Source organism: Parasteatoda tepidariorum, chromosome 4 (assembly GCF_043381705.1).
Source record: "Parasteatoda tepidariorum isolate YZ-2023 chromosome 4, CAS_Ptep_4.0, whole genome shotgun sequence".
Classification (NCBI taxonomy): Eukaryota; Metazoa; Arthropoda; class Arachnida; order Araneae; family Theridiidae; genus Parasteatoda; species Parasteatoda tepidariorum.
Window position 1 is genome coordinate 33642008 of NC_092207.1, and position 13528 is coordinate 33655535.

Genomic DNA, 13528 nt, shown 5'->3' on the forward strand with positions numbered 1-13528 from the left:
CAATTTTTTAAATGTCTCTCCTGAACGATTTAATTGAAATTTTTGAACATTTTTCCGGAAAGGGGGCGGAAATTGTCCCTTTCAACCACTGTCCAAATTTCAGGGTGATAGAGCAAATGGTTCTAGAGTTATAAGGGAGAGACACCTTTCATTTTTTTCTATTCAACCGGACACTCTGTAGGGATATTGAAGAAAGCTCACAAAGTTCCAGGCTTAGTTGAAAATTTATGATTTAAACTTCAATTAGATTGATTTATTCAAACGTTGTGTAATAAGCCTAGTATAGTGAAAGTTTATTTTAATAGTCTTATTTTTAGTTCATTGTAATGATCCTAAGTAAAGTCAGTACGCTTGAGTATTTTTAATACGCATTTTCATTAGCCTAAGCACACATTGTAAAAACAGGAAAACATTACACTGAAATACTGAAGACTTTTCAATTAACCTCACATTACCCAAACTGACAACCTTTGGAAAGATTCGGGTTTTTACAATAGGGTTTTTACAATAGTTTACAATAGGGTGCAAATTATCCACTCACCAGCCCACCATTGGTGACCAAATATTTGGGGCTAGTGAGTAAGTAACAGATTTTGACTGGAGAATACCAGAATCTGGCTCCAGGGCTGAAAATGACAGATTGTATTTCTGATATTTTTCTTAATCTAAAGAATTTGAGTGATATTGAAGCCATAGAAATATTTGCGAGAACCTTATCTTAAATTAATATTAATGTTACTTTATAATAATTGTGTATCCATTTTTCAGTTTCCACATTTTTTTGCAGTTTTGAATAACAAAAAGTTTTTTATATTTACATATTAGCGTTTTAAAAATTATTTAAACTTAACTGAACTGAATTTGTACTACTTAAACTTGACTGAACTGAAACTTCCTGTCCTGATCAGTGTTCTCTAACTATAGCTTAACTTAGATACTCTTGTACATCATTTTAAAGTAAAAGACCAAATCCGTTCATTTTATTCAATAAGAACTTATTTTTTAAAAAAATATTTTTCTTTAGTTTCTAGTATCAATGAAAACATTAAATTTTAAGAAATATTTTTTATACAGCAAAAATTTCAATTCATATAATATTTTGTACAACTCACAGCAAATTTCACGTCTCATCTTTAATCATTAGTACACTATAAAATATTATATTAATGATTTATGACAGTTAAATGCAACATAGTAATGAAGCATATACAATATTTTTAAATGAATCAGTGGATAAAGCAATGTTGAAATGAAAAGTCAGTTATAAGCTCTTAAGCGTAGTTATTTACGAATGCTATATTTAAAAATAAGATATCATGAAAATCAGAAATATTGCAATGTCATACTGAAATTATTTAGTTTAAATTACTTTTTATTTAATGAAAAACTTAAGGGGAAGATGGTTTTAAAAACCACGTTTTATTGTTCAATATTTGTACTATTCTAGTTCAATTAAAAAATTGTCACAACTACGAAAGAAATTACAAAAAATATTATGATTTGTTTAGCTGGTTTAACATGTTTCAATGCTACTCAACCATTGACCCATTATTGTAATTCTTAATTTTAATTTTATAACTCGCATTTTTTTAGATATCTTTGCTTCCCTTAAAAATTGATTGTTTAATAGAAATTTTCTTGTAGGAAATAAAATTGATCGTAAAATGTACACTTCTACTTTTAAATTTTCGAGAGAAAGAAGATAATACGAATTGAATTTAATTTAATTTTGAAAGTTGCATTTATCTAAAAGAATCAAAACTTTATTTGGGATACTAAGCGGTAAGGATTTCTTAGTTAAATCTTAGTGTTTTACAGGTCCTATTCTATCTTTTAATTTTGCAATAATTTCGAATATTAAAACAACTATTTTCATTAAGGCGAATGAGATACTATAAAACTTATATCCTAGAATCTGAAAAATAAACACGAATTTTTTTACATTTTTTAAATCTATATTACATAAAATATTGCACCTCTATCTTACAGCAAACATGCAACATAAGAAATGCGGAAGATTTCGTTGCAATGGAGAAGATTACGTTTTTCGATTAGTGGAGTAGAGAAAATGATTACTTTGTTATCCCGCCCAAAATGCTAGAATTGTTATACATATTTCTCGGTTTGCGCACATGACGTCACTGTCCAGCATCTCTCCGATTGATCTCCACCTAGAAAGGCGGTTGCTCTAAAGTTGTCATGGCAACGGCAATCTTTAACATAAGTATAGTAATTTTAAGGAAAACATCATTTTGAGACGATGCTTACTACTGTTACATTATAGTAAGCATTAAACTCATAAGAAATATGAGCAAACTAGTTTTCCCATTAAATAAGGAAAAATACTTATTTCCTAAAGTATGTTTTATTTTGTAAACACTTAAAATTAATAATGAGAAAATTTTATATCCATACGACAAACATTCAAAATTAATGGAAATATTTGACAGAGATTATTTTCTTTGTTCTTTTCTTTTCTATCACAGTACTCTTTAAAACCACTGACTCATTGTTTAGAAGAAAGACTGCTGAATTCACCAAAATAAGGTCTGTAGAATGAAAATCTTAAGTGAAATAATAATTTCTAAGCTATAAACACGTCAAAATAGTATTTTTAAATGCTAAATTATGCAACAACTAAATTATAATTAAAAATAAACATGTTTTCAAAATTTCTGAATTCTTCTCTAACAATATTTTTTTAAATGTAGAAAAAAAAAAGAATTTATGTAAACATCTGAAAAAAATTACACGTTTACATTTATTGCATTCTTTGAATAATTGGCCCATGACCGAATGAGCTGCTTTTAGTGTTCATTTTTGTACAATAATTAGAGTCAACCAATTTGAGACAGGGGGGATTCTGAATGAAACTCGCTGTATTAAACATTTTGAATGATCGTATTAAACATTTTAGACCTAAACATTTTTTAATATCTTTGCCTTACATGGTGAAGATAATCACAAAAAACCTCTCATGGTTTGGCCGATGGCATCGGGAGTCTCTTTATTTACCCTTCAAGAGGATTTTGGGTTAGTATTGCGTTACCAGTTTCAATCAATATGATATCTCCAAAAATTAAACCTGGGTCACTTTTAAGAAAATCTAGAGCTTGTAATGAATATGCGAAAATAAAATCTGAATTTTAACTATTATGAACTATTATTATTATAATTGTTATTGCTATTTGAATTATTATTATTAAACTATTATTTTTAGAACTATTATTTTTAGAACTATTTATTTACTATTTATGAACTATTTATCGATATCTTTAAAATAATATGCACGTTTTATGCATTCAGAGTTACTTAAAAACTTATTTTTATTTACGTTGATTTGTAACAATACATTTAATTTTAATGACGATAATTTAACAAAACTTTGTGAAAATTAGTGTTCTAGAAAAGTTTGATTTCCTAAATTCGTTTTACTTTTTTTAAAAATAACGAATTTACAAAACCAAACTCTTACGAACACGAAACGAATTTACAAACACTTGTATAAAAGAAAACGCACACAAAATCTGTGCAACTAGTCTAATTTTTCTATCGAAAAAATTGTCCAATGATGCGGAAGTTATATACTATTCATGGCCGACATCCAATGTGAACTTTTACTTAGAACATTTAAACTGCCGGACAAAGGGCATTTATTCAATGCCCGCAGAGAAAAAAGTAATAACTGTCACCGAATTTATTTACATCTCATGTAAAACGAGTGCGTCGAAATTGAATGAAAAGCCCCCTCCCGATATTCAAACTCCCTTTCCAAAGTATCCCTTACTGAAGACATATTTACGATTTCACGCATTATGAAGACGTTCCATCGAACTTCTTTGGCAGCAGATTTTTCTCGCCAAATGTTCCTTTTTAACTTAATGTTTTTTTTTTTCGCTTCGAAAGGAAATAATGATAGGTCAAGATTCATATAAAGTACAAGAAATGTCGTTTTGCGCCCATTGAGGACATTTCTTTGCAACTTTTCCTCTCTATACAAGAAAAGTGGCGTAAAATGCACGTTTTATTGTATAAAATCTGCTTCGACTAAAAATAAACAAGAAAAGTCGTTTTTCTTATTTGTTTGTAGTGGAGAGTTTAGTTAAGTAATTTTTATTTCTAATACACTATAAAATAGTTCTGTGTATCTTAACACCGAAAGATGGTGGCAACTATTTTGCACCGAAGGTGATGCATTGAAACACCATAGATAATTCTTCATGTAATCAAACATCAGGTCCAGCTCCTGGTTTCGTGAATCATTACGAATGCTCCTTTACACTACTTTTGATGTTATCTAATTGGATCCATTTTTGGTGCTCATTAACAATAAATTTTACATTAGCATTAAAATATAATATACATAAGAGTCAGTAAAGTTATCTTTACGATTTAATTAAAAGTAAGTACCTTTAGTTTAGGATGCAAACAGACTCAAATTCCTAAAATGCATTTAGCTTGTAAATTTATTAAAGGCTTAGCAAAGAAGATATTAACATGAATTTGAGATAGGCTTAACAGCGGGCATAAATTACATACTATAAAATTATTTAATACAACTGACAAATATTTAAAATTTAAAATAAAATTATCCTTATTACACTACTGAAAAAATACATACATTTTGTAATGGTAAACATCTGGTTCTATAGATGTAAAGTAGACAACAAATTCATGCCATTTCGTAGTTGATTATAATTAATCTACTGACGATATTTTACGCATGGCAAAATCGACGTTCTTAAAATCAAATATAATTCACGAATTGCGTGGATGTACGTGAATTAATTGTAAGCATTTTTTGCGACATAAAGGAACAATTTCAGCCCCCGATACTAAAATTTCAATTAGATCGTTGAAAAAAAGAATTTTCTCATTGATTTAGAACTAGCTATTGATATGATTAAAACTGCAGACGATCTTTTTGAATTATCTAGCTTATAGCTCTAAATTATTAAAACGATTATCAAAACAACTTTTAACGCTTTCTTCAATAAGCGTTGGAGGTTACTTAATCGATAAGCGATTCTAACAGTGTCAAGAGAATTGATTTTCAAGCGATTTTTGTTTTTGGTATTTCTGTACAAGTTTAATTTTGACATTCTACGATTTTTTTAGAATGATTGTAGTTTTGGGATGTGACAGCATAATCTATGCTATTTCTTTTGTTCGTTGAATTGAATTTTTATAATTTCAGTTTAATAAAAAATACTTCTCATACCATCAAAGCCTTTTAGCAATTCCTTCAACCTTTGACTGAGAAAAAGAACTTACGGATTTCAAATCGAAGCGGTACGTACTACTACTTTTTTTTCTTATTATTATTAAATACTATAAAATTTCTTATTATTAAATACTATTAAACTTTTAATTTTGCTGCATGACTGTATTGTTTTTTTTAATTCAGATTAAAGGAAATTTTTTGTATTCTTACAGAAAACAGGGAAAATGTCTGTGAGATTTTCTAATAATAAGTAATCGAGATAAAAGCATATTAGGAAAATGAAATATTTTAATTTTATGTGCTATAAGAGTTCAAGATACAGTGCCCAAGTATAAGTACACCCTAATCTTCCTTTTAACCTAATATTTAAAAGTTTAATTATAGAGTTTTGTGTATAAAAACTGCGGAATGTTGGCTATCTAAAAATGTCTCAAATAATGTTTATAATTTCAATTTGATTATTTTGTGCTTATTTTTGGATTTCCATCTTATATTTAAGAATAGTATAATTCTTTTTTTTTAAATTTGATGCAATTTTGATCAAAAATTAAAAACTTTCTAATGGCAAGATTTTCACGGTCTCACTCTGAGAATATAAGTGGCATAAAGAGTAAGTATTTAACGTGTTTAAATCATCCAATATAACTGCATCTCTGTTTTCTAGTTTTAGGTACAAACAATTTTTTTAAATAAATAAATAAATATTTAAATTAAATAGCTCAATTTACTTAATCTGGTCAAATTGAAAAAGTACCAATTTTTTTTCTTTCTAATACTGAGACATTATAGTTAAAACTTAACTTACCTATGTTTTATAAATGAGAGCATTTAGAAATATTATTTAAGAGCCTTTAAAGTAACCCAAAATTCACAATGAATTTGAACTATTCATTGCAATGTAAAGCTCTTCCTAAAAGAAATCAAAATCAATTAGTACTTATCCGTAAAAAAATTCGCCAAACTATTATTGACGCAATGAGGCTTAATTATTAGCGGTAATAGGTACTCATTGAAATAAAATGAAAAAAAGTAAGTTATGTGCTACTAAAAATTAAAATTAATAGAGAAATGGTACGGATTCGTTAAAGAGAAGCGTGAAAATTTGCTATATCATTGACTCCAATGATGATTAATTAATTTTGGTAAAGGACTCAAATGTTATTATAGCAATTTGCGAAATTTTTAATCTGTACCACATATAAGTAAAATGAATGTTAGTATACTTGCTACTTAATAAAACTTGAGCAGCACTGTGCAAATTTTATGTAAAGGTTTTTTACGAATCCTCGAAAGGTATCAGTACTCGAAAAAAATCGAGTGTTTGTGGCTGTTTGTGTGTGTAAATTTTGGCTGTTTTGAGTTGGTATAGAGCAACAGCATCATGCTAAATGATACTAAATACACTTAATCTTTATCTTGACCGGATGAACCACTAAAACAAATTTTGCTTAGTTTAATAACGCGAAGCTACCTGAAAGGACAAAACATAATCTAATATATATAATTCTCTTACGGGGCTCCCAAATTTGGGCTGTATTTCTTCAGCGTTTGCTTTGTTTTGTTTACGTTACTATTTGTCTTACACGGCGAATCGACCAATGATTGCCGCTAAAAATGTCACATGCCAAATCTAGCTGAGGTGACTCAACATATAGCGCTTTTAAAAACGGAAACTGAAATAACCAGAGAGCATCAGCTGCGGCAATCTCATACTATTAAGCTAGGCAGAAGTGAGTAGTCTTTGTCGATAGATCTCTATTTTAGTATTTTGTCGAAAGCGCTTTTTTTTCACGAATTTATATATTACGAATTTATTTGACGATTTTTGATTTGTATCACGAATTATACTATAGCACATTTCTAATAGGTTTAACGAATTATATGTCATTTATTTGAATTCAAATTTACTTTAATGACTTAGTATTTACTAGAAATATGCAATTTAAAAAAAAAAGTTTTTATATGGATTTGAATGATTGTTTTGAATTCTTAGAGTTTTGTGCATTTGCAATGCACCTAATATAGAAGCGAGCGAAGCGAGCTTGGTTTGCGAAGCAAACCATATAAGATTACGTAGCAATTTTCGGGGATTGGTGAGCGTTAGCGAACAGGAAGGGGGGGCAGCCCACTAGTAATAAATAAAAAATAAAATTTTGAGTAAATCATAATTTAAAATTTTTTTTCTAATTTTATTAGAACTGATTCTAACTTCATCATGCAAAATAATTTAATAGCAATTTATATTAATAACAATTTAAATTAATGACTTTTAAAAATTAATTATTAGATGGGTCGTGATATTAAAATGAAAGGCTAAGACAGGTGAGTATTCTCTTTACCAAACTTCATCAAAATCCTTTCACAATTGTTACCGTTAAAAGGTGAAATTGGGAATATCAACTACATTAAAGTATCCAACAGCGCAACGGATCAACTAATACTTTAAATAGCATCATGCTATTTCATACCAATGATGATACACTAATAGTTAAGCTATTCACAATAGATGTAGAATAATCACTAATTCTTGCGCCCTTTCTAACGCCTCTGTTCTTTAGCCTTTTAAATTCGTTGGAACAGTGTTGTTAATCGCTTTTGTTGAATCTATTCTCTCAAATTTGGATTCTTTTGATAAAATGCTAATCTCTTTTGGAAGAATACCTTAGATTTCCAAGAAAAGGATTTAGAAGAAGATTAAAAGAGATCGCATTTAGCGTTTACGTTTTAAAACAATTACTACTCTCTAAATTCATTTTGTGTACTTTACTTGGGATGTTTAAAAATAATCTTATAAACTCTCACTAGTAGAACTGAATCATAACAACTTCACTAATTCGACAAATGCATAAATCTTAAAATATAGCTTTTAGAAATTTCTTAAAATAATTGGATTTATTGTCTCATTAAAAAGGACTTTGTTGAAAAGTTCATTGATTAATTGTTAATTGAAAAATTCTTTTTTACTGAAGTTGTATTGCAATCTATAGGAGATCTTAATTTCAATGACACATACTAAATCCCATAAACTCACCATAGAAATATAAAAATAAGAACACAAATTTAGGAATTTCATGTTAAAACAGGATTGATATAATAATTCAGTTTATACATCCGTATTCTTAAACTGCTTTGGTTTATTTAATGGGCAGAAAATCAAAATTTTATTTAATTAATTTCAAAGCTAAACATTTTATGATTCAACATTAATTCCTGACAGGATTAATAATAATTTGAATCATTACATAAAAATACACCTAATAATACCTAACAGAATTCTAAGGATTGAATGCGACATAAATTATTATTATCAGAAATTATGTTCAATAATTACGTTCTCAAAAATGTTATGTTTTTCATCGTACATTTTTCATATTTTCAAATTTATTTATCACAATTTAAAAGGGCGATCAATTTAAAGGAGTGCTTCGACATTTAATCGTTAAATCAAATAAAATTGAAAATTTGAACATTGTTATAAGTAAAATATTATAGAATTATAGATTTTGACATGATTTTAAAATTATTATTACCCTAAGAAAGTATTTAGATAAACATTAAAAGAGACAATTATTTCTATTTATAAAGTAAATTTTTTACATTTTCTCAATCTTCAAACTTATTCAAAAATAAATAATTCCATTTAAAGTTACATTTAATTTTTAAGCATTCAAATAAAATAAGAATTTTAAATTATCATAATAATCATCATAAGCCATAATCATCATTATTATAGGTTTGACCAAGAATTTGAATTTCTTATTATCTTAAGAATATTATTATTTATTTTAATTACGCATTTTCATTTAATGTTTAAACTATCATTTTGGATGATTAATTCTAAAAATCATTATTATTATCATTAAATAATTTTATGTCTTTTTATGGTTTTTGCCATAACATTGGACTTCTCATTATTTATTATCATTATAAAAATATTATTGGACAACTTGCTACCATACTTATTTCTTTTACCAATTTTGTCTAATATGACAAACTTTTTATATACTTTTAAGGTAATTATTTCGATTAAAATCTAACATCTATGTTTAAACTATCGTTTTGAATGCGTAATTCTAATAATAATTATTATTTAAAAAATTAATCTAATCATAAATTTTATTGAATTCTGAATTCTTACAGTTCTAGAAATATTTATAACATAATTTGCAAATGATATTATGATCTCCATTTCGTTATGCTGATTTACCTAACTTACAAATTTATTTTAAGAACTTGAATTTAAAAAAATATCCACTAGGTCCTTTTATAAGAAAAGATAAGCAATTTTAATAGGAATTAAGAAAATTTATATTTGCTTTTTAAAATTTAAAAAAATTATTTCAGAAAAGAAAGTTTTGGTAATGATTTTGATAAAATTTGGTAGATAAAATCCATTTATATGGTTAAATATACTTTTCAGTTATATATTTTTTACTAAATGTGTGATAATAAGAACTGTAATTTCAAAAACCAGAATTTCTAGTAAACCGTTATCATACAAACGGAAAAATTACGAAACAAAAGGTTTAAGGACCGTTAATTGTGGTTTTATTAACCAGAATTATGTTGTTTTTTTTTCATATTGAAAATGTCATTACCATACCATACGATCATTTCCCCAGAATTATTTTCTCCCTGAAGAAAATAAATAAAAAAGCTCGATATATATATATATATATATATATATACATCTCATATACATAATTTTCTTATATTTTAAAGCGTAGCGTCTGAATTTTGCAACGAAATACAGCGACCAATTTTAAGTCAAGATTAAAGCACAATTCGTGAAACCTACTTTAAAAGTAAGCAATTCTTTGAAATATTAAAATCCTGAAACCTCAGCAACAGATGGGATATTGGATTAAGAACTTGGACTCGTTCAAAATCAGGGATAAAGGCGAAGTCCTTTGAAGGGTGGTGTCGAACATTCCAATTCAGTAAATTGAAGCATTGTTTAAGTCATTCTGATCCTATGGCTTACCGAAGCTATAGAATAACTTCCGCGAGATTTCGAAACCGAAAACATTTTGCTGTTAAAAATTTACGAATATGAAATTTATGTAATCAACACAGAAGCGGACCACAGTGGAGAAAAATAAAATTTTCTAATTTTCAGAGAAGAAACTCTTTAATCCGTTTCACTCAAATTTGCATATTTTAATGACAAATTAAAATATGAATATGACGCTTTATAGTGTATTGAAGTTTTCTCAAGTTTTAGAACCAATCTTTCATTCCTTTCTCTTTTTTAAAATTTGAAACATAAGCTTTTCGATTCTCAATGCACCTCTGCGCTATTTTCTATTTCAAATATCTTTAGAAATAAGCTGGTTAAGGCTTCTTAGACGTGCTAAACAACTTTGTTAAAACATATATTTACAAATTATATTTACATTTTAATATTAATTTCTGATCCTTAGTTGATATGCTGTGAAAGAATTTATATTCTTATACGGGATATAGTTTAGCTTAGTCTTATGAATTCAAAAGAAAAATATTATATTCTTGTTTAAAATTGGTATTATTTAAAAGATTAATCATAACTGATAGATAAGTTTGATATAATTTAATTTTCGTGCTCTTTATCTGGAACATATGGAAAAAAAATATTATTAATATGGCAAAGGTAATGTATGGAAAATTTTGAAAATTTTGAAGAAAAAAAAACTATATTAATTAGGATATATTGAGTGGTTTTCTTCGTATAGATTAGATATGTGTCGGCTAGGTGGCCGAGATGTTAGCGCACCTGACTGCGAAGCCAATGGCCGTGCGTTCGAATCTTCGAATCCCGCTTTGGCATGGATATTTCTCTTTCTTGGATTGTCCTCTGTTGTTGTGTGTCGTGTGAATGTGGCCCACCCTATGAACGGGTTTGTGGCATGGGCAATGTTACTCGTCTCCATGACTTTGGTTCACAGGTGCCCACTGGGTAACGCGAAATGAGTAGCACCTCTGGCATCTTCTAGGCAAAACGAATTAAGTCCATTCGAGAAAAAAAAGAAAAAAGAATAGATGCGTTAACTATTTTTTTAATTAAAAAAATAGTATTAATTTTTTGTATAAGCATTTTTTCAAAATAATATGATATGAATTTTTCAATTAATACTTTTTTTTAAATCAAAGTACGTTTTATTTATCACATTATAAATAAAAAGCAAACTACTTGTACAAAAAATTATGATTGAGGTAAAACAGGGTAATATTAGCAAAAATACCCAGGAAATAATTTTTTTAAAATTTTTATTTAAAATAAATAAAATTAAAACAAGGTTTCTTGACAAGCAAGTTTTGATGCTTTTAAATTGATAGAAATATATATTTCTAAGATAAAAAGATGTATCTACATCTTTTTGAACAAGTGTGAGAAACAAGTTTTTGAATGCATTTTTAGCTTGGACCGAAAGAAATTTAATTTTTCCTATATATTTATTTAAACTGTATTTAAAATTTCTGAATTAACTAATAATTTTAGAAAATTTAAAATAATTTTAAAAAATTGATTTAAATTAATGAAATGAATTCAAATTTTTGATCAAATAATTCTAAGATATTTCATATGAATCAGATATTTAAAAAAAAAAAAAAAACAATGTTAACACTTGCGATACATTTCGCTAATAATTTTGAATTTTACTTCGAATAGCGGAATTACTATTTTTTCGATGAATGATTTGGAAATATACTGAAAAAGAGAGAAAAAAAAACAAATATAATTTTTTTTAATTTTTATAAAATTTAGTATTTTATGTAAATTAGAAAAATAATTTTTAAATTGAATAAATAAAAATTGATCTTTGCACTAATAATTAAGAATTTTTGTCAATTCGATCCAATTATTTTAAAAAGTATATGCAATAAGAAATTTGAATAGTTTATTTACTTTAAAGACATAGGCAAATTACTATATTTACTTGAGACATTCCAATGCAATTTAATACTGCTTGCTCTTAAAACAAAATACGGATTTCCATATTAATATTCAATAATGCGCAATCCGTACTTAGAAAAATATTAACATGCCATGTAATAATTTTTGTGTAAATGATTTCGAACGTTATTTTAAATTATGTTGAGGAATTTTTCCGCAAAATAAATTAATAAATTTTTTTTTTCAATTATGCTTAAAATCAAGAAAATTAATATAAATAAAAAATAAAATGTTTATTTATTTCATTTACATAAAGAGAATACTTTCATTTAAATAAACATTGCATCTTTTGTTTACTTTTACATTTTCTTAAAATAAACTACCCATTATTGCATTGCTATGTAATTAGAATTTTATTTCACCCTGATTGTAAAGAGGAATTTTTCAGAAAGCTTGTTTTAGCGAGCAACATGTTCGAAATTGAGGATATTGTTATTTTCAAGCTAGTTTAAAACAAATGTTTGGATAGTGGCAAAATATAATTGAATTTAACTTGCAAGTTATTGAATAACAGTTTAAGTTTCTCCTTTTCCATTATCAAGTAATAGCCTTTAGCAACAATTTTTTTTATCTTCTTTTGTTCTATTAGCCTTTAGCAAAATTTTTTTAATCCTTAGTTCTACTGTTTTTTGAAATAATCAACTTATAGACTCTCTTCAAAAGCCAAAAACAAATTACGTTTTTGTAATTCAAAATCGGTATTTAGAAGCTCCAAATACGTCTTACAGTGTCTAAATTTGGGTTCGTCGATAAGCCTAAAATTGGCATAAGTATAACAAATTGATCGGTTTCAATAATCGTAATCGCTTTCAATTTCGCTATCAATTTTTCAATTTCCATTATCCAAAATGCGTGTTCAGCAATAAAGTTGTTTTAGCCTCTTTAATCTCTATGGCACTTATAAAAATAATTTATCAACTTATTTTATACAAACAAGCAAGTGACGTTTATATAATGCAAAATTGACCTTTTGAAAGACCAAACGCGTCTTACATTGTCTAAATGTGGGTTCGCGAATAAACCTAAAATATGCATACGTATTACAAACCATATTTAATTATCACTTTCAATTTAGCTATTAATTTTTCAAAATCTATTACCTAAAATTAATGCTCAGTAATAATGTTTTTTTAAGTCCTTTAGTTCTATGGCATTAATTTACCAACTCGTTTTAAATATCTAAGCAACTGACGTTTATGTAATGCAAAATTGACCTTTTGAAAGACCAAACGCGTCTTACATTGTCTAAATGTGGGTTCGCGAATAAACCTAAAATTAGCATAACAAGCAACTTCTATGGTATAGATGTGAAAGACACTCTCTTCAATATACACTTGGAAACTTGCTCAAATGCAATTAATTCTCCCTGC

The 13528-nt window shown here is 27.1% G+C and overlaps 1 protein-coding gene across 1 annotated transcript in view; it reads right to left on the bottom strand.

The window, feature by feature from the left end:
* LOC107447253 (PR domain zinc finger protein 1) overlaps positions 1–4730 on the bottom strand; it is an 86263-nt gene extending 81533 nt beyond the window's left edge. Inside the window, exon 1 of the mRNA XM_071179632.1 lies at positions 4622–4730. The gene's annotated coding sequence lies outside the window, so the exon portion shown is untranslated. The remainder of the gene's footprint in view (positions 1–4621) is intronic.
* Positions 4731–13528: the final 8798 nt, after the last annotated feature.